The sequence below is a fragment of the Platalea leucorodia genome (genome assembly GCF_965183815.1).
Source record: "Platalea leucorodia genome assembly, chromosome: 5".
NCBI classification, from domain to species: Eukaryota; Metazoa; Chordata; class Aves; order Pelecaniformes; family Threskiornithidae; genus Platalea; species Platalea leucorodia.
The window spans coordinates 94,451,647-94,477,090 of NC_138827.1; positions in this window are offsets into that span (position 1 = coordinate 94,451,647).

Genomic DNA, 25,444 nt, shown 5'->3' on the forward strand with positions numbered 1-25,444 from the left:
TGCATGCTCCAAATACTACCATCCCACTTTAGAAAATGAAAAGCAGAAACAGAGAGATCAAATGCTTGTCTGTTTGACCACTCAAAATCAAATGGTTACTTGCCCACAACATCTAGGATTTTCTACTCCTGGACACTAAACAACAGTTGGTTTTTGGTATTATGAAACAGAAAGCTTCCAAATATTTAAGAGCTCATATAGAAACAAAACATCCCCACCATTACGGACAGATCTCTCTAAAGGACTACAGATAAAGACAGAACTTCTGATTTTCAAAATCTTGAGATAAAAAATCCATCTGGGAAGTCCAGCTTGTCTCTGGCTCTGAATTTGACTGGCCACTTCAAAAAGCAATGGCTGACAGAAGACTCTCAATCCTGTAAGAAATTGCCAATTCTGGAGCACATTCTGCTTGTTTCAAATTCCACATACTGCAATAATGAGTGAAACACACATCATAAGTTTATATACATATTAAAGTGTTAGAGGTTCTCTTCAACAATGAGCACATTCCATTCTCTTGCATGATAAGTAGCATTTTTCTTTTAATCTTCTCTAATTAATATCCTTCAGCTAATTTTTAATTCGCCTGTATATTATGACCAATGGGCAGATGATTCATAAACTGATACAGCATTTCAAAAACTCTTTAATCAGTGGTTTGCATTCTTAATTATTTTGAAACTTCTATATTTGTCAAAACCCACAGTGCATTATCTTCATTTGTATTATGCCTGGAGGTTTCAGTGAAGAGTCCATAGGAAGTAAATGAAGTTTTGAGGGAGCATGAGAAATGGTTGTGAATACGTCCTTCTCCTTTGCTTGCTTTGTACTCTTATGTTTCACAAACATAGCTGTCTAAAGAAACATGGAATTGGCATGATGCCTATGGATTGAACTGCTGTGGATAACCCTAGGTGGTTAAAAATGTAATTCAATAGAATCTATATATATATATATCTCATATATACCTTAAATAAAGCAAGTGGTGAGATTTTAGTCTCTAAAAGAGGGATTTTACCTGCTCAAATGAAAAACTCCAATACGGAACAGCCTTCTCAACAATCAGAATCCCAAAATACCTTTTTTCAAGCAATAATTTGTTGACTGTCTAGGGTTCTGTGCAAAGGAAACTCTCAGGACTGACCTGCCCTACGCAGTTCAGCATTGAGCTTGTGGGTCTGAGCAAAGTGCAAGACAGAAGGAAACAACTTCCATTTGATTCTAGTCTCAGCTCTCAATACTGCACACACAATTTACATTAAACAATCATTAGATAAAAAAACCAAATAAGCCTCGGAGCAGAGTCTAGACACAGGAGCTTCCCATTCCAGCCAAGCACCTTGAACACTAGACGCCACAATGATTTTCATCTCTGTTTGATCTCCTCTTGGCCCCAGGACTACTGCACAGTGACCCACTTTTTAAACGTGGAAAATCAGACTGGGCATGAGACTTCTCCCTCCATTTATAGCCTAATGCTGAGAGACTCTTCGGTGAAAAAGAAATGGGAGATTACAGCCATTCAAGTCACTGGCAGCTATATCTGGGAGCAGGTTGTGAACTTAAGAGCATCAGCCCGTTTCAGATGCCATAATCTCCCTAAACAAGGGGAACAATCTCAGATATAGATAGCATTTCCTATGGGCTACTTCAAGTCTCTGTGCATTCAGCACACATCTGAGATACCATGCTGAACTATACTTCTGTATTGTTTTGGCCATTGTCTCTCACTCCCTTTTTCTTTCATAACGCTTCTCACTCCTAAACACGCAGTATGCCTTGTGATCGCTACACTGCTTCTGCAGCTTCAAGAGACTGTAAGCCAGTCCTGGTGAGCTGTGTCATCCTCAGTGCATGATATCCAAGTGGGAAAGGTCTGAGCAGATCTGTATGTTGCCCCGACCTGAAAATCCAAACTGTAAAATCTAGTTCTAATAAGGAATGAATTGTCAATGCACAATTGACAAGCACTTCCAGGACAATGGTTCTATTTTCAGGTGCATGCACATTCCTTTAAAATGGAGCAGTCAGGAACTGCTTCAATTCATCTTAAAATTTCAATATAGGCAAAAATAGATCTATTATTACATTTTTGTCTCTGAAATGCAAACTTTGAGAAACAGAGAAAACTAGTTAGCAAGGTTGTCCAGAGTAACTCAAATGTGTAAATAATGAAAAAATCTGAAATAAAATCTCAAAAGAAAGGAAAACTCATTAAAATAGACACCTCAATGTAAAATACAACTAAGTAGAGAGCTTGTACAGGAATGGAAAGGGCATTCCTTGGCAAAAAGCATTCTTCAGATGTGAAAGGTACAGAGCTACACCCAGAAGGGTTTGGAAGGACTTACAAAGAAAACAGAACCCTGGCTCTTAAATTTGTAAGTGGAGAAAGGCTAAAGACGGAAGAAGTGAGGCCTTTACCCAGTCACAACGTGGTGGAGTCACAGGATAATTTAGGTTTGGCCTAGCAATTAAATACAGCTTTTCTTCTGTTTTCAATACGGATGAGCACATTCATGAGAATAAGAGTAGGGCACCTCATGGGAGTGAAGCATTTACCACATCCTATGTATTACCAACATTTGGACAATCACAACAAAACTGAAAATAAAGGGGTAAATAGTCTCCATCCAAAGGTGTCAAAAAGTCACCACTACAGCAGATAGGATATTTGTTCCTATAATTTGACAGCAATAGCCTATGACCCAGAGGAAAAAAAAAAAAAACATGCTATGTCTATTTTTAAATGGGGCAAGTGAGGAGATAGAACTGACATTTTGCAACTCTAGTACTGTTACTGTAGAATGAGTAAATCCAGGACAGAGAGGTAAATGAAAACTGTGATAAAATGCCACGTGGTTTTATCAAGCTTGATTGTGGCAGTCTATAGTGTCTCTCTTCAGTAAGATAAGTGGTTTTTTTAGACAAGCTCAATGCATTGGAACTAATCTCTATATATTTAAACCAAGAATTGCTTTCACTGCCTCAAGGGAGATTAATTATTAAAGTGGAAAAAATGGAGATTAAAAGAATAACTATGAGGTAGGTAAGAAGAAAAGATTACAACTGTTTATACTATTGGGAAGAAAAGGGGTGTCTTTCTGAAACCAGTGCCAGTCCCAGTTCTGCTTAGTATTTTAATAAAAATATTGGACCAAGGAGAAGATGGTCCAAGAAGGTGCATGGTACTGAAGCTTCAGGTAACACAGAGGAGGAAGGTAATGCCAATTACTAAGAACACATTTGCATGCAAGAAGAATTGCACAGCTCTATGGTATAGAGTCACAGAGACGGAAAGAAATTCAACAATGCAAAGGCCTGCATTTGTAAGCAAGCATTTTGTTGCTGGAGTCTGGGCCTTATTACATGAAGGTGACAGTAAAGAAAAAGAGCAAAAGCTGTATGGTTAATGGTAAGATAACAACATGGTGCCAAACCAGTTACCTCCAGGGACCACCAGGGCTGCTTGTGGGTAACACACTGCTGTTTACGTACTTCTAGAAAAGAGTCAAAATGTACGCAAAGTTGCTGGGTTTAAGCCTGCAGCCTTATCCCTGTTAAAGCGCAAAAGGGATAAACAATATCAAATCAAAAGTTTGCAGACTAGAGTACCAGTTGACAAGGACAGACATGGACTAAAATCTTGATTTCAAAAATAAACTCATTCATACAGGGATGAATTCAAACTTTAGGAATGCCTCAGTTTAAGCCCAGATCTCAAATTCAGGAACATTCAGATCTGATGCTGGAGTCAAGGCTTGTATCTCTGACCCTGTTTGTTTCATCTCATAAAATGAGAAGCAACATAAAGTAGGCCATAAAGGACATGCTGCTCCATTCCTGCAGTCCATGAACAATTTACATTATTGATTAGGCTTACAGAAGGGCAAGAGTCCTCTCCTACCCTTACCCGAGGAACAGGCAAGATGAGTCCGTGAGCAGGAGAGGGCTCTAGGCAGCCACTGCATGCAGGCTCTGAACAGCCTGGAAAGGGATGCCCACTCCTTCTCATTGAATAAGAAGGTTGCTTATAACCTAGGTGTGTCTTCATCTACATTTTCCCTGTCCTGTGAAAAGCCTTTCTGGAAGAAACATCTGTATATCACATAGTAATGTTAGGACACTGTTCTCCCAGTCTAATCGCTCTAATTTTCTTCATCTTTTTCATGAGATTTGTTTTTGAGTTTAGAAATTGGGAATAGTTGTCTCTGTCATGTTTACCAGAACAAGAGATGAGCAGGTTCCTACTTCCAAGCATCCCAGTATAAACAAAAAGTAAGCAGGAGGATTATTACAAATGCTCAGGGATTTTCCTCTGCTCCCTAAATGTATTTATAGGTGATGAACATAGAACATAGAGACTTCAGTAAAGGCTATGAAAAACCTGAAGGAGCTCTAGCCCAATTTGCTACATGCATTCTGCAAGACATCCAGCTGGGGACAGTGAGAGGAGAAAGAAGGCACCGAGAGTCCAGAAATGGAGAAACCACAGAGCCTTTGCAAAGTCCTTGGCTTCAGATCATGGACTTTTTACCACAGTGGGGGTGAAGTTGAGCTAACAATGATGGAAACGAGATCTGAAGTACTTATCTGCATTTAACTAAACTAGTCACTAGATGTCACTGTAAAATGTGTCGAACACAACAGGGGAAAAAATATACCTGCCAGTAAACATGGTCAACACCACTCAGGACCTCCCAGCTACGACAGTGCATTCCTCATGGAGAACCAGGAAAGCTCAAAGCCTTAGTTGAAGCGGTAAAAAACTTGCAGAATCAGATATCCATTAAAAAGTTTTGGCATTGAATGTCCTGGGCGCTGAATGCAGATCTCAGACTTGCTGAAATTTCAGCATGCTCAATGCTGACCACTAATGGGAAATAAAATGGTCGGTCAAAGGTGGCTTGTGCGCATCGTACTGAAATGTTTGAGTTTCACTCTATAAAATTTCTACCTTGGACCTTTTGTCAAGGTTATCTCATTCTAAGCACTGCAAAAGTCACTGTTGAAACAGCATCTTTTTAAATGATTAAACTGTCTCCTAACAGGAGTGCTCCGTAGCAATTATTACAACATAATCATTTGGGTCATATGCACTTCATGGGAAGTTTTGGGAACTAAACTTCTTTCCTCCCTGAGAGAGCATACTGGACAACCCTCATGCAAAAGTGAATTTTTAATGCCATCATTTTTACAGTTCTAGTTACTACTTTTTACTCTGCATCACTAGCTAGAAATTTTAGTTTCTTGATTATGAATGTGATTCCCATGGTATTCCCTTCCTAGCAACAACTTTCTTGTGGGCCTGATCCATCTGGAAAAAGTAATAATTTGATTTTTTTCACTTTAATAAACCAAACAGGAAGCTTCTTGTGGCTTTGGGTTTTTTTTCCCTAACAAAAGAAAGATCAAATATTAGTTCCTTATTTTATATGAAACATTCTTTGATGGCTTGCTGATATAAATACATAACAGATGGAAATTCAGTCTTCTGTAGCTCTGTTCCCCACCGAACATTTAACTACTATCTATGTAACACTGGAGAACTACTATCTGTGTAACACTGGAGCTCCTTTTCTGTCTTTTTTTTTTTTTTTTACTTCTAATGAATTTATGATATACTATCCCTTCCTCTACTTCTCTCTCCACACCTCTCCCCTTTCCGTAGAGGCTGTGAATTACTGTTTTTTGTTCTTTGTCGCAAACCCGCTCTTCCTATTTTCCTACCCACAGTGGAAGAGGCTCAGTTCTTGTGAAAATGCGGTTGTTTCTCCATCCCATCTCAGGCATGTCCTCTACTCAACGTAACAGCTGCTGGTTTCTACACCTGTCTTTCCTCCTTGTTGAGTGCTTCTCCAACTGCTCAGTTTCCAGTAATTCCCTTACAGTCGCTACTGTCTGGGCAATTCCAGCATCTGGACTCACTGGTACTGATACTCCTTTCACAGCAGCCAGACTTAGGGGTAAATCCATAACCTTGCTGCAATCAACAGTGAAATTCCCACTGGTCTCAAGAAGATTAGGATTTTTTACAGACTTATACCACTGTAGAAGAAAGGAAGTAAGGCTTCCATTTCTAGATTCATTTGTCTAGATTATTAAACAAAATCATCTGCAATAATTTTGGGTTAGTTGTGATTTAGCAGCTCATTCATAGTGGATTTAGTGAATGAATGATTTTGTGATTCCCGCTCTTTGGCTGTATTTTTGTCTCATGATGTTACAAAACCCACATTGTCTGTTTATTTCCATGATTAGAGATCATCATTCTCTATATAAATCTGAATATATCTTTTAATGATTTGTACTTTAAGCACTTTTATGTGATTTTAAATTTTAATGTACTTTTAAATTTTCTTTTTTCCTGCTCTTTCCTAAGTCACTTCAAAATATCATTAAAAGTCACTTGAGCTCGCAGCAGCCGTACCAAGCAGAACAGTGGGAAAGGTGGTATTATTTCCCTCAAAAAAATGAATTAAATGTATATTGTTGGACCATTTTACCTTTGGTGAACTTGAATTCCCACCTATGCACAAAAAACACTGGAAGTCTGCCTGTATGGGGGCTTCAGGACTGATCCCAGATCTTGAAAAAATAAATGACAACTCACACAGTATTTCTTAGTTCTTATCTCTATGTTATACACGCAAAAAATGTTTTAAAACTAGATTTTAGAAGACTTCACAAATAATCTGAATTGCAGACCTTTCTACTGAGTTCAGCAGGTTGTGCCTTTGCAAATCCTATGCATTGAGGGATATAGCCTCCAAAACACAAATAAAATCTATAGGAAATATATTTGTCTCCACTTCATAACTGACGAGCTCAGATACAAGATTGCTGGCATGCCTAATTTAAGCACCACAGCTGGCTGGCTTAGTTTTGGTGTCAGGACTATTTCTCACCACAGATTGTATAGGAAGTCTGACTCTGACAGCTGAGGAAAGCTGGCAGACTAAATCACTTGTTGCTCTTTTGAACTATGTATCATAACACCCAAGGCAGCCTTGTATATTAAGCAGACAGAATTGCACTCTTCAGTGTTGTACCTCCACAGAAGCCTGTGAGCAGCCAGCTTTAAGACAAGGACCCTAACTTGTTACCAGCAACCTTTGTCAGACCTTCAGGTCTAGCGCAGCAACCTATATTCAGTTTGGGGTTACATATTTTCAGTAGAATCACTGATGATGCATTGGTTAGGGAAAAAAAATCGGCTGACAGTTTTGGATCCCAGGGTGAGTATGCAGTGCTTATTGTCAAGGAGGAGGGTAGAGAAGAAAGACGTAATTGGCCACAAGAGAAAGCTACAGATTTTAAAACAAAGGGATCATAAAGCAACCGCTTTCATGAGGTCACCGATCAGCATTTAGCCCTCTGGTACTAAATTAAATAGATTGTTTAAATGTAAGCATTCCAAGCTTAAGACGCTGAAAAAAAATCACCAAGCATTTAATGAAAAATCTGAAGAAAGAAATGTATGTCTAGCTTGGATGATGCAACTGATTTAGTGACAGGAGATTTTAGACTTAGGCAGCACAGCTGTATTTCCTTCTAAAGCAGAAACAGAGCATGTTGAAAAGGAAAGTTTGTGTTACACACAAAGTTTTAGGATGAGTTTGGTTTCTGAACCAAGATTTCAGTCCACTGGGACCAAATCCAAGAATCTTCAAGGATGGAAATTTGGCAGTAATTTTGTTTCAGAAATAATATAAAACACATTTCAGATATGAAATAAGCTGTCTGACCCCAGTAGCATTATGTTACCAGCTACTTAGATCTGGGCTCTTAAACTTCCCAGTGCAAATCTTGCAATCTCTGGAAAAACCGCCTGCTTGGATTCTCAGGGTTGCCAAGCCTGAAGCAGTTTAGCTGGCAGGTCTGCCTTAGAGCTACTGATCTTGGAAAATTTAGGCTTCGCTGCCAGTGTTCCAGTAAACTTTGTTTTGATTTGGTGGAATGAAAAATCATGCCATATATTGCAGCAGCAGCAGCAGAGACAAAAAATAATCCTTAAGTATGTGTTACATGCATTGTTAATGCATAGGAAAATGAATAGTGTGAGACAATTAAGTCTGTTGTGCATATAAAAGTTACAGGAACTGTTCAAATGCTTACTCTTAATGCCTTGGTGACCAGGATCTTAAAAGAAGACACATTACTTCTATTTAAATCATCAGATAAATCTTTCCCTTTGGAAATATGAGAGAGAGATGACTATCTTTGAATCCTAGAACAATGTGAGACGGTCATGTATATCTTTATTATGTAAAAAAAAAAATATATATATACATATATATAGCCTACATGATCTAAAATAGTTGGGTTTTTTTACATAGACACAAAAGGATTGATTTCTTTTCAGTCATTGGTATATAAACGATCTTGGGAAACATTAGAAGAAGCATTCAGTATTACTCTATGTGGCAGCTGGTTACAAGCAAAAGAACATTTTTTGTTATGGAATGACTAACACAGATGATAAACTTTTAGGAAATATTCCCAAAGGGAATTTAAAGAGATTTTTCTATTTGCAGAAGGCACTGTTACTGTTTAATTTATAAAGTTAAAAAAAATTATTTCTAAATTATTTAATAAGGTAGGGAGTAATCACAAAGTTAATACTTGTCTGCTTTTGTTAGTGGTATGAATCATACACCAGATGGAAACATTCTGGTCATGAAATAAACAACTCTAACAATTTCAGTTTAAATAAAAAATAATTACAAAGCAAAAGGACTTAGCTTTACTGCTTTTCAGAGAGGGAAACGGGCATTGTGCCAGGGCAATGGTTTTTATTAGATCTAAGAACTTTTTACTATTTTTTTCTTTTAAAACATGCATTTTTACATCCCTTATTCTTTATTATCACAATGAATCACTAAATTATAGCACTATTGAATGCAAACATTTTATCTCATCTCAGGCTTTTGTGAGTTGCCATGGTATTTCTAGGGCTAGGGTGATCTGAGGGCAGAAAGAAACCACTTATGGTTCCAATCGGAATATAAATCCCTGGAAAGAGGCAGACAGAAGAGAGGGGAAAAAAGGAAAGGAGAAACAAAAGATAATTTTAATTCCTTCCTTTCTCAGTCTAAAGATCAAGCCTTTCAAATCCCTTATAATACACTTTAAAAAAGACTGAAGTTGCTACAAGTAGCAGAGTGTCTCATTGTGGGTTCAGCCCTGCTCTGATGCTAGTTGATAGATACAATATCCTACAATTTGCATACATATAGTGTATCTGTTTGTGCACCCAGTGAAGGATTAGGACTGACCATGTATATAAGACTGTATAAGTCTAAAATAGATGAAGGACTTTGTATTTTTCATTTAAATAGTGCCTGATGTTGCTGTTCATAATGTGCAGAGCTGTTATTGAAAATTACCTGCAATCAAACCCTTTGTTCAAAGGTTTAGAAATATCTGGAGAATATTAAGAAAAAAAAACAAATAATTGTGTCAAATAGCCAAGAGTCTTGCATTTAAAAAAAAATAAAATCATTTTGTCCTGTTGTTAAGTAGAAAACAATGAATATCTCCTCTTTTTCAGCATTTTTAGTTGCACAATCAAGACTGCAAATGGAAGAGAAGTTTTCATTTGTGTCTTGGATCCATATTTTTAATTAACAACAACTGTTATTATCTACCTCAATCTATGGCTTCAGGATGTGCATGGCTTCCACAAGAACTTCTTAGTAAATCCACAGTGAATCACTGAAATTCATGTCTCAGTGTAACAGCCTCCTATTGCAATTACAATCTAGCATTTAGCAAGTACAAACAGAGAAAGCAGGACAACAAAAAAGACTCTCAGAAGCCCAGGGAGAGATGTCTGTAAGTGGTGTACGCTCTTCCTTGCAGAAACCATTTTGGCAGCTGAGACTCCCAGCCTCGCCACATTGTAGTAAAGTAAGAAGCATGGAAAAATAATCATGCAGAGTCAAATCCTTGATTCCCGCTAATTTCATATAGGTTGCGTGCAGAGGGGCAGCGTTCATTGCCTTTACTTAACCAGTGGTCATATGGAATCAAAGTTCATTCAACACTTACCTCCTGCAGCTTCTTTTTACTTGTGAGGATTGTTGGTCTGGCAGGCCCATGTGATGCAAGAAGAGGAGGAAAACGACTGTCTCCTCAGGCACATTTGGCAGGATACTGCAGAGAGCATTCCAGCCTTCAGCTCTACTGTGGCCAGATTCGGGCTTTGGGAAGGAAGACTCTCCTCTTCCCACCTACCTGTCTGCAGACATGTCTGTCTCTGAGCTCCACCAAACGCACTCCCATGCCCAATCCGCTACCTACCCAGCCCTCCTAGCAGCAATTGCCAAATGCACCCTCCTGTTCCTGCCACAGCCTCACCCAGAGAGTCAGGGTTAAACTTGGTGGTCCCCCACCTTTAGCAACAACAACGGCCACCACTGCCTGTCTCTCTGTGGCAGGCGCAGGAGGGCTGATTCAGCCATGTGGGCTACCTTCATCCCTTGAACAGCTGCTCCGTCTCCTCCAGGGAAGCGGTGGTAGGCCAGATGAAAGCATCCCACAGGCCACGAGCGGAGCCACACTCACCTAGAAGCATTCCAAGGGCCTTAGCTCTGATCCTAGGGACAAAACTTCTCAGGGAGCTTATATCCCACAGTCCAACAACTGGCTTTGCTACTGCTACACATTGGGGCCAATCTCATCATGTTCCTTCCTTCCCTGCCCCACTGGCACACACCAGAACAGCGGATGTTAACGGCTTGTAGACATAGAAGTCTAAGTCACATATTCTTTCTTCCCAACCTGTTTTTTCTTGCTTCAATCAATCCATTTGTCAGTCCCTACAGCAAACCGCATACACCACCTCCTTCTGCAACAAGGACTTCTACATACCCCTGACGAAGCTGCTACTATGATTGTTGTTAATGTGTTAGCGCTAAAAAAATATATTCTTATGCCAATGTTTGTTTTTATAAAAGAACTGTAATATGAAGCTGCTGTTCAAACTAGGAATATGGAAAGGGCTGGAAGGTAGCTCCTGAGTCATGCAGAGCTTGCTTTTCATGATAGGAGACTGGATATCACCTAATTGCTTTGATCCATGTCTCCCACAACACATACATGCACATGCATACATACTCTTACCTCGCTCCTCTTACTATTAAAAATTTTCCTTTAAAGGTATTACACTTGGCTGACTTTTATAATACAGATTTCAGAGGTCAGGGTGACATATATGAGAGCTAAGGATAGACCACGATTAGTCAGAAGGATCTAGCTATGAATATTGCAGAGGAGATTAGATGATTTCAGAGTCCAGGCATCTTTAGAGAAGATGGCAAGACAAGCTTTCCTTTAAATAAGTCCACCCATGACAGGAACGACTCCCACAATACTGACCAATCCCTGCTTCCCAGACACAAACACATCTATAGCAAGCGGCAATGAAGCAGGGAGTGGGGAGGAAGGGAATAAATACATTTTCAATGGAAACCTTAGAACATTGCAGTAAAGCACATACGCTACATGAAATTATTAAAAACTGAAAGTAAAATCATATCCCACATTAATTTCTCAAGCAGAGCTTTGGCCCCGAAAAGGGGAGAAATAGGAAGATATCATGTAGTCCTCTTAGGGACTTCTTGTGCTGGGTAAATTACAAGATATTATTCAGAGACTACAGTGTTCAGGGGCAACCTGGAACTCCAGGGTATGCAGCCAGATATTACTTACCCTGACTTATTCTGAAGATGTAGCAATGTAAGTACACTGTTTTTCGCCAACCTTAGCCATAGACGTCGTTTGTACGAGGATGTGTATACTAATTTTAGTTACATCTATGGTCTTCAAGGACTTCTGACAGGTGATTTATCATCAGTGGATGTCGTGAAGGCATGCCGCTCCTCTCCAAATCAATCCTTGTATGAGAGTCTTGATAAGCTAACCGATAAATGCATTTTGTACTATCGCTTTCTAGTAATTGGTTCTCAAAGCTTGCTTTTTTCAGACCGATCCTTTGATATTCTGTAATGCCATAGACTGTCTTTGAAGAGTGAATAATAATGGAGAGCTTTAAAGAGAGTTGTAAAAGTTATGAAGTCATAAAACTCTATTTGATTCCTCCTTCAGTCTGTTTTCTGAAAGTGTGCTGAATTTTAATAGTGAAGAGATCTCATGGGCTTTGAATGAAAGATTCTTTTTCCTCTCAAGCCATGGCTTCTACTGCACTATCCTCATTGATATTTCATTGCCTTCACGATGACGGGATGTATATAGGATTTTTTTCCAAGTCTCTTATCAACAGTGTTTTGGGACATTTGGCCAAAAACATGTATGCCTACTCTCTAGGGTTTTCTTTTCAAATATATGGTGTAAATCAATTCTGTATGGAGCTACAGTCATTGTGATACAGAAGGTATGCCAAAACACTCTTTTGCAAATACGGGTTGTACTTGTTTTCCTTTCCCTCCTTGTTCCTGGCAACTCTGTATAGGAGCTTCCCATAAATTGAGTCCATTTCTCTTCCTCTTTTCCTAAGGTGTGACTATGTTGTGAATAATTGATGCTTCTGCAAAGAAAAAATAGCTTTCTTAATCATGTTGCACAGTTTCAACTGCCAGCAGCCCATTAACTCAAAATAAACTACTAAGCATTCTAGCTGTCTGCTCAGTGTCTGTACAGTGACATTTACCAGGAGAGAGGCAGACAAGAAATAGTCAGTGACTGGAGATTTTTACAGACCAGAATAGTGACACTGTAATCTTGCTCTTTCTCTCCCTATACCCATCACCCCTTTTTCCAATCTCAATGTTCTTTTCTAGACACAGCTAAAATGACCGTTAGAAGTGCCCCTTGACATGTGTTCAAATCCAAAATACAGGTATTAGAATTCACTTGAAATTTAAAAAAAAAAGAAAAAGAAAAAGAAAGGAAAAGGAAAAGGAAAAGGAAAAGGAAAAGGAAAAGGAAAAGGAAAAGGAAAAGGAAAAGGAAAAGGAAAAGGAAAAGAAAGAGAAAGAGAAAGAGAAAGAGAAAGAGAAAGGCAATTTAAGTATTCTCTGGTTCCAGGACATATAGTAGAAAAGACATTACCATTACTAAGCTCATTTCTGAAGTCAACAGATGGTCTTGCTACATTTAGAGCACTTGGAAGTTGTTTGCTCTGTTCTTTGTTTGTTACAGGAAAAACCTTGGAAGTAGTTTCAATAGACTGTATCCAGAAGGCTTTATGCCAATCCTACTTAAACCAGCATTTCTGATATAGCTGAAAACAACTTTTACAGTTGTGAGTAGGTATAAATGTCACAGGACATTTGTAAGTACACATGAGCCAAATTAGAAACAACCAAAGGAAGTCTGATGTTATCACCCCAGTGTATTTCATGCAGCCAGTCAGTGACAGCAGCGCACAGATGCTAAGACCAGAGATGCTTTGGTAAATAGAACAATTTGCAGCATTGTATGAGCCATCAGCATAGCAAAATAAACTTCTTGGAGGTTATGGCATAAAAGTGAAAAGCACAAAATAACTTCTTATCTGCAAGAGCTGATTAACAACTGCCAGCTATGCATCATACAAGTGGAAGCAAGAGCTCTTTAAATGGGAACTTACAGAGCTGCTATGAATAATTAATACCATGCCCTTGTATCAACTATCTTTGTGTCTTGTTTTAGGGAAAAAAAACGCACATCTTTTTCTTGTCATGGTCTTATACTGCCATCAAACACCTGATACACAAATGACCAGTATTTAACTTTGCTCCCTTACCCTGGTCACATCCAGTCATATCTAGTAATCGATGATTCATTCACAGTAACGCCTTGCAATCATCATGGCAAAGACTGGGAAAAGACAGGCATACATGGTACTAAAACTGAATAACCACAAAGTATTTCACCCATGCATTCTCCATTTGCTGCCTCCATTTATGGATAATAGCACTATTTGCAGACAACGGCAGCAAAAGTTTTCTCCGGGGATTTATTTATATCCTTGTATTTCTTGGATTATGGTTTGTATTTTCTAGTGTAATAAGTGCCCCAGAGAAACACTTAAGTGCAGCAATCAAGAGAGGAGTTCATTTTCCTGCCCAATAATCCCTGCATCCTAAGCCATTCAATAGGAGGAGTGCATTAATGCCACACCGTACTGTGAACTGCATTCACCCTTCCCCAGCCTCCACTACTAACAGAGGACAGAGGGATTGCAGTCTCGCTTGCTCGGATGTAAGTAATTAATTCACCTGAACCATGCCCATAGACTGGTGAAGGGAGGATATATCTTCTGTGTTTTAGTAGTGTTTATATTTTCAAATCATGAAGCAAAGCTATTGTTAGCTAAGTCCAAGTCCACTAATAGAAAGAGCTGGTGAGTGAAAGACTGGGTTATTGACATGCCTTTCCTGTGAAAAACTTGAGGCAAAGCTGAGATAGTGGTCTACTTCTTTGTAATTTTTCCTGTATTAATTAGTGTAGATAGAATGTACACTCCTTGACGCCCAATGCTTCTTACATAGATTATCTATCGTCCATTGTCATGTGTCCTAAATTACAAGTCCCTACTGCCTAGGCTGAATAATAAGGTACTTGTAACAGCAGCTGAAAGGAATAAAAACAAGCAACCAAAACCAGAGCTTTTACCTCCTTTCATTCTTATTTTTTCCTGTCCTTTTAACATCCAGCTGGCCACAAAATGAATGACAAGGATTAAATTATTTGGCTGTCAGATTATCTCAGTGGCTGTTCTTAGCAGAATATCCATGCAAATCATTGCAATAGCAGGATATGAGCAGGTGAATCAGACTGTGCAGGGTCACTGCACATCTGACTCTCACTGTATTAGCTGCTCCCTGGTATTAGAAAGACTCAGAAAAAAAAAGATAAGCCATCTAAATGAATGCTAAATATTGAACTAAATCAAAGCCAATAGATGTGGACTTTGATCGTCTAACAAATCTGACCTAAAAGGAATAGGAATTCTGCAGATGATCTACCTGAAAACTCCCCTCATGCCTGCACCTGCCCATCCTTTGAGGTATATTTTGTTTAGCTCCTGTAAAATAAAGACATGTCTTACTAACAGGACATATGAAATGCTAAAGTGTAGAAACTAAAATTCCAAAGCTACCCTCTTGTCTTCAGAAACCTTAAACTATGATTTCAAAATGCTCATTGTTATGGTGCAGTCCCATTGTTTCTTTGTTGCATACATTGTCTCATTAGATTGAAAGGTGGTTGGGAAAGAGGACACTCCCCCTGTATTTTACCTGTGCAGTGCCTTGTGCAATGAAATATTTATCTCCAAATGGAGATTCCAGGCTTTATTACGACATGAACAATATATGTAACTTGACTTATAACCTCCCAAAGACCTATTTACAAGTCAATTTTTCTCTCTGTTCAGCATTGTGCTTCCTGACTACAGCCACTGATAATATTTTCTTACTTTACAATAAAGCTTGTATTTTAAATAACCTAACCGGTCTATGTATCCGTTAACTGTTCTTTCTCCCCTTACGTAAAGTACACCACTTATTTAAATTAAACTACTTATTTAAAAAAAAATATCTCCCTTGACTCAAGAAAAGTTGCCATTAGCAACTTAACCCAATAAACACGTTATCCTGGTGGATGAGAGACCCAAAAGTTCAACTTAAATGAAGAGCAAAGGAATTTGCTCTGATCATAGGGGATTGCTTCGTGAGGAAAACCAGCAGATGAAAAAATTGTAGCTTCTCATGACAAGCACCTACAAAGACAATGCCTTTTATATTCCTCTGATGCACGCTCCACTTTTTACAAACCACTTTAGGACAGTGGACTGTGCTTCTACTCAGAGCATCTCAATAGAAGAGAAAAAAGTTTCTATTAATTTTTTGTATAGAGATGAGAAAGAACTGAGACAACACAATTTGCTTGTCTAGTCACTCATAACTTTTCCCCAATTCCTCTACGTAACTGAAGAGAAGATAATTTCTAAGGATATTCAAAGCGCTACTTGACTAAGTTCTTAGCCCAGACATACTATCAATTCTGGAACACTCTCATGCTAAAGATGCCTAGCATCAGCTGCCCTCTAAAAGGCATTCAGTAAAAATACCTCAACTTAGTAAACAGATATAACAGCGTAAGTCAAGAGCATTTGTGTTTAGTCACCTTGGATTTGTAGGTATTTTTAGGTAAATCCCTGTCTGTATATTTAAGTGGATGTTGCTTTGGGAACATTAGGAAGCCGTGGCGCTACAGGGAAGCGTCTACTACATAAAAAGGGGAAAAAAAATTTCCTCAGACATTGTGCACTTATCCTGGGCTTTCTAAGATGCACTGCACCTTCCAAGGAAAAGTCTGACTAAAACACTGAATGAAAAAGCTGCAGTTGCCTTCTTGGTTATATGGGCTTCACATCTCCTGTTGTGTCTCTCAGACTATTTTAGAGTCAAAATGTCCAATAGGCCAGAAAAATGGAAAAACTGGAAAAGAAATGACACTTTACTTAAGCTCGTTGATTAGGCTAAAAGCTTCCAAATGCTAAGTACTAAAGATAAGGCACAGTTCCCAGCAGTGGAAAATTGAATATTGAGTTATTACAATTACAATTGCCATTTCTGAGCCTTCTAAGTGATGAGTGGTTTCATTACAGATAATGTTGACAGCATGACAGCTCTCTCTGAGACAGTATATAAATACCTGCCATACAGCTAATACGGTGTGCTTACCTGCTTCTGGCAGCCAGAAGAAACTATCAATACATATGACGATACTAGAATGGACTTCCTAAAGTAACAAATTCAGCACCCACTATCAGCCAGCTATGTCACACAATCCCCTTCATAAGCTGATTAAAGAACATCCCCAAAACTAGCTGGGGAGAGAGGGATTTTTACTCCCGTTACTTTTCGTAGAAGGACACTGCAGAACCTCAAACATCTGACATTTAGAAACTTCTGATTTCCTGCCTAAATGTAGTTATGACCCAATTTTTTCTTATGCCAAATTTTCCTTTTGGGTAAATGGCTGTTTTCCCTCTCTGGTGTTTTTCAACCAACACATTTGCATGCAGCAACTGCATTTCCTCTAAGCCTTTGCTTTGTTAAGCTAAACAAACCAAGTTATCTTACTCCTCCTTTCTTAGGATAAAAAGACTTCCTCCTAGACTGTTTGCCTTTGTAGTTTTTTTCTGGCTTATATTCCAGTATTAACTAACCCTTCTCAAACAGGACCACCGGTACATAGTGAGAAGAGTATATAGTATTGTACCTAGATCTTATAGGATGGATCCATGCCTCCTCATCTCTACCCACCCAACTCATCAAAGATGGTTTTTTCATGGCTGCATCATACAGTCAGGTCTGTCATATTGTTACTAATATTTGAGTCTTCTCTGCTACTGGCATTTTGAACAGGTAATCTCCCAGTTGACAGCAAACATTGTTTTTATCTACCTAAATTAGGACTTTGCATTTTATATCACTAAATTGAAATCCGTTTCTACAAGCAAGGTAGTTTAGCTCTTCTCATACATTTGCAAGTCCCTTTGGGGAACTCAATCTTTTCCATCTTTGGGGCATCATTTTATCCCTTAGTTCTTAGCAAAAATATGAAATAAAACTAGTTACTGCCTCAACTGAGAAGCTTCATTATTATTTGTTCTCCAGTATTATATTTCTCCATTCAACATAACCTCCTTTTAATACTAATTTTGGTGCTTTAGACCATTCCTCAAGTCTGTTTGTAATTCTTACACTAATACCAATTTTTAAATTATCTAACAGGTAAGCTTATGTAAATATAACACGCTCTATCTCAAGCCTCTTCCTGATGTGCAACTATGGTGTCCATATACTTTTCTTACTATAAGATACTAGTGCTTTTCGCAGGAGACACTGCGAGAGCCCAAACCACAAAAACAGTGGTTTCCTGTGCATTAAGAAGCTTTCTTAAGAAGTTCTTCTGGTAAATAATACAGTAATAGAGTCAAGAGCTTCTGTTCTGTCATGGTAGACTATCTATACAGATACTTCCACACAGTAGACAGAGTCTACAATTTTGTAATAATGAGGGCCCTCCTTTTCTTCCCCAGTCCTTTTCTTCCCCGTTCCCACCCCTTCCTCCTTGTGGTGAGTCAACGCCTGCCAGCAGCTGCACCACACAGCCGCTCACTCACTCGCTCCAGAGGATGGGGGAGAGATTAGGAAGAGCAGAAGTGAGAAAACTTGCAGGTCCAGACGAAGGCGGTTTAGTAAGTGAAAGAAAGCAGAAGAAAAAACTCAAAACAAGTGATGCAAAGGCCATCACTCACCACTTCCCTCAAATACACTGATGCCCACCCAGTCTGAGCAATGGCCACCTCCTCAAAACCCCCCTTCCCATAGGTTTTATTGCTGAGCATGACGTTAGCTCGCATGGAACATCCCTTTGGTCATTTTGGGTCAGCTGTCCAGGTTGTGTCCCCTCCCAACTTCTCGCCCACCCCCAGCCTACCTGCTGAGGGAACAGAGTGGGAAAAAGAGAAAGCCTTGCCACTGTGCAAGGCCTGCTCAGCAACAGCCAACCACTGGTGTGTTACCAACGCTGCTTTAGTCCCAGATCCAAAACAGCACCATATGGGCTGCTATGAAGAACGCTACCCGTGTCCCAGCCAGACCCGGTACACCTCCAAAGCCATAGCCAAAGCTTTCAAACTGCAGACAAAGAAGAGAAGGAGGCACATGCGCTTTCAGTTGACTAAAAGAACCTTGCTTTTCAGAGAAATTGGCATACTAATTGACATGTTGTGTATGTTTTCAAGGACAGCACATCAGTGCTGCCAGCATGTGAAGGACAAACATAGAAGTTGTCAGGGTTTAATTAATTGAAGGATTTTTATAAATCACAAATACATTTTGGAAAATTCACAGTGCTCAGGATTAGCCTCAGAAACGTAGAAAGCAAAAGAAATTGGGGCTGTCAAGCAAAATTTAATCTTCTGTATTTGAAAGAGACATTGCTTGAAAATGATGCAACCTTCCTGCAACTTAATTTTTCCCCATTTTCCTACTCTTCTTTTATATTCTTTCCCTTTTGTTTTACTCTTTCTTGAACCATTTGTTTCTATAAATTCACTTCAGGCACTTAACTTTCTCCAGCGGAACTGTTGTTTTATGTTTAAAGGGAAAGCATCTAGGTCATTGACGCACAGCAGTTCTTGGAGGAGTATTCACACTCTGCTCTACAAACCCTGTTGGAGGAACACTCACTCACCTTCTCCCCCATCTTCCTCTGCAGCTATACTTCCTTCAGCGTCTCCCACCCAGAAGCACTCCCTTGTCCCTGTCCCCTTGGCACAGTGACTTGTCTGCCTCAGGGAACCAAAGAACCAATTTATGCAAGAGAATTCCCCTCTGCAGAACGGAGGCTGCTATTTCAACTAATTATCTGTCCTGTTACAGAATGTGTTACAAAGGGGTCCAAGAGAAAGGCATGAAACTGGAGTGCTGGTGCACAAAGGCAAATTATTTGCTGTGGTGTAAAGAATTTGTTTCTTGTTCTCACCTAGTCTAATTTCACACATTTCTTTTGTCTCGCAATTGTTCCAAAGGCATAAATACGTATAAATGAACAGGGCTTTGCATGTGTGTAACTGTACAAATGATTTTTACTAATGGGCACTTCTAACTGCAATAAGCTCTCGCTATAGAATCTGACTGCACCGCATTCAGGCATGTTCTTAGAGATCCTTTTAGTATAAGTAGTTAAAAAATATAGAAACCATTCACAGAATTCAGATTTGTAAACATGAATTGTGAAAATTTCATTGACAATTTGGACCACCTCTCATTTTAACTGAGCTTTAAACTGGTTTGTACATCTTGATTTTTCCTCTGGTTTTATATTTATAAAATTACTTCATAGCATCTCTATAACATTTTATGGTACATACTCAAACAGCATATTCACTCGTTCTTTAATAACTGACACTTTAAAGTTTACAGAGGTCTGAACTGCACATACATCCATAATACAAGAAAGCACTAAACCAATGTATTTGTTGAGATAATGAGGCAGGAAAAACAAACAAAAGAGACACCACTGCTGTAGCTGATTTTACTTTTAAAACAGTCCATTAGATGTCTTTTGGTAAATTACTTATACAGTTATTTAAGCCAATGGACAGCTCAGGGAATTGTTTCTGTGGCTTCTAATAGAATTCTAAATTTCTTTATTTGACTTCTTTTATTGCCATTGGTTGCATCAGACATCTGGGAACAAGTTAAAGAAAACCCAACAACAAAAAAGAAGCTTTTTGACACCGAGGTCAGAGAATAAAAAGCTACACTAAGAGATCAAACCTACCACAATGAAGAAGGCGTATCCGGCAAGGCAAGGAGGACCCATTTTTTTTCCCAGGGCAATACCATTTTCCTATGTGAATATATACAAAGAGCTCAAATTATGCATGCAAACGTTTCTGTTAGGGTCAACAGGAGTGCAGTGAGCAGGATGTGTAATAGCATTTCCTTGAAACCAGCAGGGACCAGGAACTCTGTTGTGCTAGCTATAGTTTATACACACTGAAAGGTCTTTTGAGCTTTTACTGTCTAAACTATAAAAAACTAAGAGGAAGAGAGAAACGGAGGCACAGTGCAATTAACATCTTTATGTACCTTCAAGTATATAAATGTTAGTTTCTCATTGGACAAATGTTTAATATTTTGCTGGACCAGGGCCAAACTGACTTGACAAAGGTCACATACATAATTTCTGTGGAAGAATTAAGCATTGAATTCCATTGTTCTAAAATCCAAGGTACATCAGTATTCAGCCCCAGACAATTAATCCTGTTATGCCAAATCCAGGCAGTAACATGCTATGCACATTTACTTCTGTAACAGCAGTTTTACTGTACCTTTGTAAAGTGATAAAAAAGATTAAGAATAATAAAAAAGATCTAACATACATGAAAAGATTTTTTTTCTTAATTTAAATGATGGAAAAAAAACTAGAAAGAATAAAAGCAATCAGGTCAGATTCCTCGATGGCACCTTCCATATATTATTCATGTCCCTAAAGCATTTATAATGCGTAAAACCATTCATTTTAAAATAAATATTGTAAAACTGCCTCATTTACTATCATTTTAAATGTACTTGCCTGTAAGGAATATGATAATATTCTCTGTGACAGAACAGAGCTATCTTTTTTTCTTAATCAAGCCAAATATCTGCTAGAACAAGTTAAAGTCAAATCCTCCTCTTAAGCAGTATTTTCAGCATGTAGTCTTTCCAGAACAGGCGGTTGCATGTTGCATTTATGAAGTCTCTGAAGTCATGGTTGGACGACATGACAGGACATAGCATGAACTGTTTGACTGAAGCAACTACAATGCAAAAGGAAATAACAGACTGTCACATCAAACAGGAGGTATCTGATGGAAACCTCTTGTGACAAATTAGAACATCTTTGGTCTCTGAAAAGTGGGTAGCAAAGCAATGCCCCAAATAAGATCCACTATTCATCAGTCCTTGTATTTGCAATGTTTTTCAGTCATTTATTTTTGTTGTTTCTTCCTCAAATCATGTAGTTAGCAGGAGCTGCCAGTCCTTAAGGAATGTGGTATCTCATGCAGTATCTGATGCTGGATTTATTTTGTTCTGTTTATAACAAAAATGGATCACTTCAAAAGTAAAATCAGCTACAACAGTGATGTCTTTTGTTTTGTTTAATTTACTCAGTTTTAAATGCTGGAGCTGGATTCGACTTACATCTGTAAGTAAGAAATAATACACCCAAATAAAGACAGGGAGTCTTTTCCTTTTTGTCAGAGGAGGTAGGCTATTATACAACGTGTATGTTTTTATCCAGGTAGTGCAATACAACTGATCCAAATCCTATAGAGCCCTTGTAAAACTCTGTTCTAAGAGTTGACAAGACCTTACAGCACTCAGCATCTCACAGAGCTGAGCTCTTCAAATAGACAAAGTCATCTACGCATACATTTATGCAATTACATTCCAGTTACAAAGACCCTTAACAGTTATTAAATAGAGAAAAACAGCCATGTCCACTGGACACCACCTACACGACCAACTTCCAACTTTGCCTCAGGAAACACATTAGTAAGGACCTGCCAATCAATTTTTCTGGATTCTAAATATTTTTCTATGAAGTACTGAGAAATTTTTACCAATTGCATAACTGCAGCTAATCTGTGAATTACTTCAAACCCAAACAGTTTCCCAGTTTAAGTTTTGCCTCCCTAAAAGAGCTGCCTTATCTTTATTTCATATAGCAGTGCTTTCTTATATAACTAAGTAAACAAAAATAAATAACTGAACTCTAGTGGTTATTTGTTCTACGTAGAGTGCTGCCATGTATTGCTTCATTTCCACAATGGTGGTTCACTGCGTACTGACAACTGAAAACTGTTCCTTTAGAAATCTCTTTCCACATGCCTTAGTCTTCACTCACCAATAGCTTAATTTTTTATCTTTTCAGTATAGACACTGACAGGTCATATGTATCAGAACATAAAGAGTTGTCATGGCAGATAAGACTACTGGTCCATCAAGCCTGGTAGTCTGTCTTTACTGTATCTCAGAGGAAGGTGCAAATCCTCCTAACGCGATAAGCAATTATGCGATGGTACCCATAAGGGGAACATTTCTTTTCCACTTTGACAATCAGCTTATACCCAAAAGCAAAAGATGCTATTATCATTTAAATAATAGTTTCCTATGCTGTGCATGACAGACTCCCTTCCCTATGACTGATATTCAACACGACACTGTCATAGCTAATAGGCTCAAAATCTAATTTGGCCAAAGAAGAACAAGACTAAAAAGCAAGGTTAGCAGTAAAACTGTTTTTCAAAATGAAGACTGAAACACAGAGAAAAAGCTGGATTCTGTGGCATTAACTTTGTTGAAGTTTTATGTGCAAGCTGTCCAATGATTTCAGATTCACACACAACTAATGAGGAAGGCAAAACAAATTTTAAGATCATATGTTAAGAGCCATTTGGAACCGTCATGGAGTCCATGACCTGGATGTACCTGCTCTCCTATAGCAAACTCTGAATACTAGCTTTTAATGGCAACAATCGCTCATATAAAGATACTGCTTTAATTCATGTTTCCTGATGGTATTTTGCATATCAGCTCACCTGAAAAGGGCTGTCTGAAAGAGTAGCCGTGGTGTTTTGCTGAAATTAATCAAAGCCTATAATCCCATTATCCTGTGATTCTAGCATTTCTGGACCTACTGTGCAACAATCTGCTGAGCTTGGAATAACTCAATTTACGTAATTTCCAGTCTACTTTGTAATTACATTCCATAATTTATAGCAGATTATGCAGAATGTCCCACAGAGATCAGCAAACCATCTGAACTCTCTCTAGCTCTGACAAAAATCATTGAGATGTCAGATGACTGTGAGTTCAAATTTCCTTTCTATTAATGGGTAGTCACATTTCCATTCTTTGGAACCCTTATTTTTATCCAAAATTAACAGCTTCTCCCTTGAAAGGAGTCAGCTATTAATCCCTGCTGGCATTTGAACTTAATCTGTGGGAAGAAAGAGCAGAAGAAGTAGAAAAATGAGAAAGAATATCCAGACAACATTTAGGAAAATGTAAGTTGTATTGACATTTGTAATAGAAAGAAAAAACAAGTATGTTTTCAGGGACAATTAGCAACCTATTGAAGGTTATTAGCTTTGTATTTTATACTAAAACATGTTATTTCCATAAACATTTGAAAGATCAAAAAATACAGGAGAGGAATTTTTCTGAGTTCTGTAAATGGAAACAACTGGAAGTAATTACCTGAAACTGAAAACAAAGGAATTAATGAGATAAGAGCAAAGAGAGAGCTGTTAGTTTCCAGAATATCAGTTAAATATGATGTCAAGCTCAATAAAGTGTAAGAAATTGGAAAGTTCTTAAAAAGAAATAAAACAACATTAGCAAATACACTGTGTGGGCGAAGGAGATTCTACATTCGTAGCAGGATAGACACACCCTGACTGGTCTTTTCTATTTACAACTGTTGTAAGTCCGTGCATGTAAGTAACAGAATAGGAGAATGAAAAAGTTTCTGACATTTTTTAATAAGTACATATAAATGAGTAAATTTATGATTAATTTCCATGAAAGCAAATGTAAAATAAACATTTTAAATACAATGTTCATTGGGTTATCTGCAGTATGTATGTATTTCTAAAACAAATATGCCATCTAAAAGGGAAATGCCCACAGGCTTCTAAGTTTACAGGAGTCAATATTGTTTGTCCAGAGTTCGCTGTTACATTAGTCTTAATTTTAGCAGCTGTTTTCATACAGGACATTTTCACCAGAGAGGGTTGTTTGTGCAATTTTCAGATACAAAAATCTAGGAATGTTGATATAAAACAGACAACTAAAAGTTGTGTGTATGTTTTCAAAAGGGACTTCACTGTTTTTAAGCACCTTTACAATAAAAGACCAATACAGAGCTCTCCAGACCCACCGATGCATCACAGAGCTTCTAAGCCTATGGGCTAAAACTGTGGTCGCTTTACAAGTTCTTTCTGAAAGAAGAGCAGTTTGAACCTTGCTTTACGTCTGCTGCGATCATCTGTGCTTACACCTATCTGAGCTGATAGGATGGGTCTGGTAATTACTACACTATTGGTACCATCCTTGCTTTTCAACCCCAGCTTCAGCAGGCAAGGGCAAGATTAGATTTACTAAAATAAACACTTCATCTACCTGATATGACAGACTGATGTAACTCAAGCTGCAGTATTTTTAGGCGATGACTAACGGTAAATTAGCCAACATATGAAAAATACCTTCTTTCCTGCTAGCATCCTATATATCATTGATTTACCTCCCTATAATATACATAAAAAGATGACATTTCTTTAAACACTTGCTCTCCTGATTGAATATTTGCCTTTGGCACTTGTCAATAACCCTAGCTCCCAATGACTTTAAAAAAACAAGTCTTCAAACCACTAACTTGTGTATTATTTAGCCAGATTTACTTAAATTGCAGGCATTTCCTGAATCACCTGCTACTCTCCTAAACTGCATCGGTAACCTAAAAATACATAATGTGATTACACACAGTAAATTGATGGCAATCCATTGCCACCCCTGGACAGACACATTTTCCAGCTTGCTAAAATCTAAATGATTACGTCTAGGGCCTCCATCATGTGCAAATGTGAGGCTGCTAAGGGTCAATGGGTTATAACCTGAAACTCTCAGTCACACCTCTCCAACCTGGGCTGATGGAGTCTATCTTAAAAGCTTTTATCCAACGATCCTTCTCTAGCAACAAATAACAAAAGATACTTAGAAGTTTGATGCTGAAATAGTATCTCAGCTATACACCTGGCCAATATTCAGTTTCATATGTTTGGATGAAGCCAACCAATCTTTCCTTGTACTTCATGCTTCTTAGGCATATATGTCTAAGGAGATACAATTGCCTATGA